This window comes from Orcinus orca, chromosome X, assembly GCF_937001465.1.
Source record: "Orcinus orca chromosome X, mOrcOrc1.1, whole genome shotgun sequence".
NCBI classification, from domain to species: Eukaryota; Metazoa; Chordata; class Mammalia; order Artiodactyla; family Delphinidae; genus Orcinus; species Orcinus orca.
Genome location: NC_064580.1, coordinates 1,054,529 through 1,060,834, shown reverse-complemented (window position 1 = coordinate 1,060,834; position 6,306 = coordinate 1,054,529). Strand labels below are relative to the sequence as shown.

General features: G+C 45.5%; 1 long non-coding RNA gene across 1 annotated transcript in view; it reads right to left on the bottom strand.

Annotated features, from left to right (window-relative positions):
- Window positions 1-1,602: 1,602 nt before the first annotated feature.
- The window catches only part of LOC117199750 (uncharacterized), a 59,544-nt gene continuing 54,840 nt past the window's right edge, over window positions 1,603-6,306 (bottom strand). The window contains exons 2-3 of the long non-coding RNA XR_004481068.2: window positions 2,203-2,389; window positions 1,603-1,788 (exon numbers count right to left, since the gene is read on the bottom strand). This is a non-coding gene — a long non-coding RNA (uncharacterized LOC117199750). The remainder of the gene's footprint in view (window positions 1,789-2,202; window positions 2,390-6,306) is intronic.

Sequence of the window (6,306 nt, the reverse complement as noted above, 5' to 3'; positions counted from 1 at the left end):
CATCAACATATACGTTTGGGGGACACACAATTCAGTCCATAACAGGAGGTAACCAGAGAATCAGTTTATACAAACAGCAACCCACGGCTGCGAAAACCAAGCCACGTCAATGGCCCCTGAGCAGTTCTCCCTGCTGAGTCGTCAGAATTCCCACCCCCTCATCTCCCTCCCCAGGACGGGACACAGGTCCATTCCTTAACCAAGTACTAGCAGCAATGGAATCACCATTATCATAGGACAAAACAAAGTCCACCACTTCCCAGGGGCTGGGGAGGCGGCCAGCCTCCCCACTAGAACTACCGGGGGTCCAGGGGCAAAGAGAAAGACGGGTAGGTTATTGGCTGGACCCTACCTGTGCCAGCCCCACAGTAATTTTTACTAAAAGGAGATGAAATGAGGGCCCTTCCCATCTATCCCAGAGAATGCAAGAAAAAAAAAAAAAAAGAGCCACCCCCTCGTAGACATTTCAGAGGCTGACAGTCATTTCAAGTTTCTACACCTAAATTGCAGAGCAGAACTAGAGTGTGGAAGAATCAGCCTGTCACCGATGGTCCTTACTGCTCTACGCTAATCTTTCTTCAGTCCCCAGGGACCCCTTTACAGATCCCACAGGGGCCTCTCAAGCCGTCCGCACCTTCACCCCAGCACCCCCGAGACCGCTCCACTGTCCCTTCTCGGAGAACAGGTGTTCGTCCAAACAAAACACACATTTCAATCAAGCACTTAGTAGGTGGCGTGTCTTTTCCAGAGAGGCACACCGCCTGCATCCACGTGGCTTCTGTTCCAGCTGAAGGATCAACAAGGAATCATACTCGCCACAAACCATAATCATACATTTATTTATTATTTTTTATTGACGCGTAGTTGATTTACACTCTGTTACTTTCAGGCGTACAACATAGTGAGTCAATCTTTTTATAGATTATACTGTTTAAAGTTATTACCCCTGTGCTGTGCAATATATCTTTGTAGCTTATTTATTTTATACCTAGTAGTTTGTACCTTACTCCCCTCCCCCTATCTTGCCCCTCCCCCTTCCCTCTCCCCACTGCCAACGACTAGTGTGTTCTCTGTATCTGTGAGTCTGCTTCTTTTTTGTTATATTCACTAGTCTGTTTTATTTTTTAGATTCCTTTTTTTAAACTAATTTTTATTGGAGTAGAGTTGCTTTACAATGTTGTGTTAGTTTCTACCGTACAGCAAAGTGAACCAGCTACATGTATACATATATCCCCTCTTTTTTGGATTTCTTTCCCATTTAGGTCACCACAGAGCAGTGAATAGAGTTCCCTGTGCTCTACAGTAGGTTCTCATTAGTGATCTATTTTATATACAGTAGTGTACATATGTCAATCCCAGTCGCCCAATTTATCCCACCCCCACCCTTGGTATCCATATGTCCGTTCTCTGCGTATGCGTCTCTATTTCTGCTCTGCAAAGAAGTTCATGTGTATCATTTTTTTAGATTCCACATATAAGTGATACCATATGGTATTTGTCTTTCTCTGACTTACTTCACTTAGTATGATCATCTCTAGGTCCATCCACGTTGCTGCAAATGGCATTATTTCCTTCTTTTTATGGCTGAGGAGTATTCCATTGCATACATGTGCCACATCTTCTTTACCCTTTCCTCTCCTGATGGACACTTAGGTTGCTTCCATATCTTGGCTATTGTAAATAGTGCTGCTATGAACGTTGGGGTGCGTGTATCTTTTCAGATTAGGGTTTTCACTTTCTTTGAATAGATACCCACGAGTGGAACTGCTGGATCATGTGGCAGTTCTACTGCAAATCATAGTAATAAACAGTTAGCACTGAATGAGATCTACCAAGTACCTCACAAGGATTTACTCATTTCCTCCTCTTGACAACGTTACATGGTAGGTGTGGTGAACACTCCCACTTTCTATGGGGAAACTGAGGCACAGAGAGGTTAAGTGACTTCCCCAAGGTCACTCAGCTCAGAGTGACCCAACTTTCCCCAGCACCTGAGGTTCAAAATTTTGGAAGCATGACTGATTGCTCTTTCTACAGTTCTTCCTACATCCCCAGAGTTGAGAGGATGGACTGAAGACCGTCCGATCTCCTCGTCCTAAAATTATCCAAACTACCCATCAGTACAGAGGGAAAAAGAAACATGTCTCCAGGAAAACAAAAGGGCGTGTGTCCTAGCTGTGCACCGATCCCCGCGGTACCCACAGTCCTCCTGGGATGGGTGGCCGCATCTCATTCATTTGTCTGCATCTCCCACTACAGGTGGGCACCTGAGCTGAAGGACGGCAATCCACATCTCGCCAGTGGCCCCCGGCATCTCCCCACATGGCACGCAGAGCAGGATGGATTCTCTCCCTTGCAGATGCTGGACTGTCTTAGTCTGCGTGAGCTGCTGTAACAAAATACTGTAAACTAGGGGCTTATCAACAACACATGTATTTCCCGCAGTTCTGGAGGCTGGAGATCCCAGCGAGGGCTGATTGAGCGTTTCGTGAGGCTGCTTCCTGGTTCCTAGATGGACGTCTTCTTGCTGTGTCCTCACATGGAGCAAGGGGGTTAGGGAGCTCTCTGGGGTCTCTAGTCTAGGGACACTAATCCCATCGTGGGGGATCCACCCTCATGACCTCATCACCTCCCGAAGACCCCACCTCCTAACATCATCGCCTTGGGGAGTTAGGGCTTCAACATCTGAATTTGGGGGGATACGCACATGCAGTCCACAGCAAGAACTCTTGAGAGAATCAGAGCATTCAGCGAGGCCAGATGCTCAAAGATCATGAGGTAGAGAAACGCACTTGAGGGAATGATGGCCACATACAAGACCCCCCTGCTACCGCGCTCCAGACCCCGCTCCCCCCTGAAGCCTGTCACCCACCTCTGCTTCCGCCCTGCACACGTGAACACAACCCATAAACCCCACGAATCTAGGTGCCCCAGGGACCCTCTGTTTCTCCTTTGCAAACGCGCCTGATTAAAAATATGTGGAATGACCAGTTGCCCCTGCAAGATGTCCCAAAATAGCACAGATCTGAGGCTGCTACCCATCCCCCTGCCCCGGGGCGAGGCTATTTTGAGAGTTTTGTTTTGTTTTGTTTTTCCTAGCCAGTGCATTTAATAAGGACGCATTAGCACATCAACTCAACAAGGAGCAGTTTCATTGCAGGGGTGGATAGTGGAGGTTTGCTGTTATCTTAAGGGTTCTGCATAAGACCCTAAGAGTCTCAGTTTTCAAACATATTTTTGGTGGCTTATTAAAGGGTCAACATCAAAGTATCTGTGAAGGAGGCAGAAGAATAGATGCTGATGATGAAGGTGGGGGAGGGGGAGAGGGAGGGAGGGGAAGGAAAGAGAGAGAAAGACATGCATGTGTGTGTGTTTGTGTGTCTGTGTGTGTGTGTATCTCTAAGTTACTATCTGGGAGGACAGAAGATGAAAAACCTGAGAACTCAACAGATGTTAACAGAAAGTCATTTAAATTTCACTAATATGAGTTATAGATCTATATATATAGATATATATTTATAAAACTGAATCACTGTGCTGGACACCTGAAATTAACACAACATTGTAAATCAACTATACTCCAATATAAAATAAAAAGTAAAAAATAAATAAAGAATATCAATGGCATCAAAAAAAATAAATTTCACTAATATGGAAGCTAAGAAGACAACAGTATTTAGATTGTATTTTGTGCCACGGAGGGTGTTATAAGGCTGTTGACTTGCCCCCAGGTTTGGTCTAAAATATACTATTTCAATCCAGCTAGAGAAATCTTTCAGGATCACCAAAACCTAATCATGTATTTTAACGGCAATGCTTTTCACCATAAACATTCCTTTTTTTTTTTTTTAAAGGTTTTCTACTATTTTCTTTTCTTTTTTTTTTTCTTTTTGGCCACGATGCATTGCTTGAGGAACCTTAGTTCCCCAACCAGGGAGTGAACCCGGCCCCTCGGCGATGAAAACGCAGAGTCCTAACCACTGGACCACCAGGGAATTCCCACAAACCTTCCTTTTTAAAAAAAATTCTCTGTATATTTATTGTTGAGTAACTTATCTTTACAGAATACAGAACAATGAAAGCTGACCAAGTACAACAAACAAGCCTGATGATTATACACAGAGCTTTAACGCCAACCATATAATGCAGCCAGCTGTCAACATTCCACAAACAAAGCACCCACACTTCCAAGAGTTCTTGAATATCTACCGCCTTCTGCTTACTGTAAATTCAGATGATTCAAGGTTACCATCACTAACAATGCTCTAGAAAAGGAGGACAACTACAGCAATGATTGCCCCTATTATAAATAGTTCCTGGATGGCAGACACGCATCTCACTTTCACACGTTTCATGGGTGTAAAGATGCTGGGAGAAGGCAGGGCCATTTTCCCTTCGTCCCGACAAAAGGGAGGATGGTCCAGCCCCACCCATTCCTGGTTGGATGGAGTCGTAGCACGAGTTTTGAAGAGCAAGTTGTGAGTGGACTTCACATGTTTCCCGTTTGAGCTAAACCATTTAAACGCTAAAGCAAGACCCTCCTGGACACTCTTTTTTTCCTTCCTCTCATTCAGACTCACAGCTGCCTCGCCAGCCTGTGTGTTGGATGGTCGTGATGACGTGGAGCAGAGCCCCCAGCTGACACCCCGTCAGTGGACGTGCAGTGTGAACAGGAAATAAACCCCCATTTGGGACTTCCCTGGCGGTCCAGTGGTTAGGACTCTGTGCTTCCACTGCAGGGGGTATGGGTTCGATCCTGGGTCAGGGAACTAAGATCCCACATGCCACGCAGTGCGGCCGACAAAACATAATAATAATAATAAGCCGTTGCCTTAGACCACGCCAACACTGGTGCTACTTCTTACTGCGGCAAGCGTCTTCCACCCTGACTGATACTGAGCACATGCATAGGAGCAGGGAGACCCCCTGGAGGGAGACTGCTACCTGAATGCATGCAGCGCAGAGACAAGAAACACCGTGACAAGTGTTCAGAGTGCGTGTAACATGTAGGCGAATGACTGGCTGACCAGCGGGTTTGGGGACGTCTGGCTGGAGCAGGTAGCAGCACAGATGTGGCATTCTCCACTGCGCCCCTGAGGGGGATTTCCTGAACCCTAACCCTTCATCCTTTGCCCGCACCTAAGTTTCCCCACAAACTTCATACATGGCCCACCTGGAACCCTCCTACGCTCTCAGAATGTGCATCACCAAAAAGTCTACAAACAACAAATGCTGGAGAGGGTGTGGAGAAAAGAGAACCCTCTTGCACTGCTGGTGGGAATGCAAATTGGTGCAGCCACTATGGAGAACAGTATGGAGGTTCCTTAAAAAACTAAAAATAGAGCTACCATATGATCCAGCAATCCCACTCCTGGGCATATATCTGGATGAAACCATAATTAGAAAAGACACATGCACCCCGATGTTCATGGCAGCAGTATTTACAACAGCCAAGACATGGAAGCAACCTAGGTGTCCATCGACAGAGGAGTGGATAAAGAAGATGTGGCACATATATACAATGGAATGTTACTCAGCCATAAAAAAGAATGAAATAATGCCACTTGCAGCAACGTGGATGGACCCAGAGATTATCATACTAAGTCAGAGAAAGACAAATATCATATGATATCACCACAAGTGGCACCTAAAAAAATGATACAAATGAAGTTATTTATGAAACAGAAACAGACTCACAGACAAAGAAAACAAACTTAGGGCTACCAAAGGGGAAAGGGAGGGATGAATAGGAGTTTGGGATTAACATATACACACGACTATATATAAAATAGATAAATAGGGCTTCCCTGGTGGCGCAGTGGTTGAGAGTCCACCTGCCGATGCAGCGGACACGGGTTCGTGCCCCGATCCGGGAAGATCCCACATGCCTCGGAGCGGCTGGGCCCGTGAGCCATGGCCGCCGAGCCTGCGCGTCCGGAGCCTGTGCTCCGCAATGGCAGAGGCCACAGCAGTGAGAGGCCCGCATACCACAAAAAAAAAAAAAAAAAAAAAAAGATAAACAAGGACCTACTGTATAGCACAGGGAACTCTACTCAATATTCTGTAATAACCTATATGGAAAAAGAATCTGAAAAAGAGTGTGTGTGTGTATGTGTGTATATATATATATATATATATATATATATGGCTGAATCACTTTGCAGTACACCTGAAACTAACACAACATTGTAAGTCAACTCTACTTCAGTATAAAATAAAATTAAAAAAAAAACATGCCCCGTCTGTTTTCATCATTACACACCCCTCTTAGCTGACTGGAGTGAACCCATTCCCCACAAAGCCCAT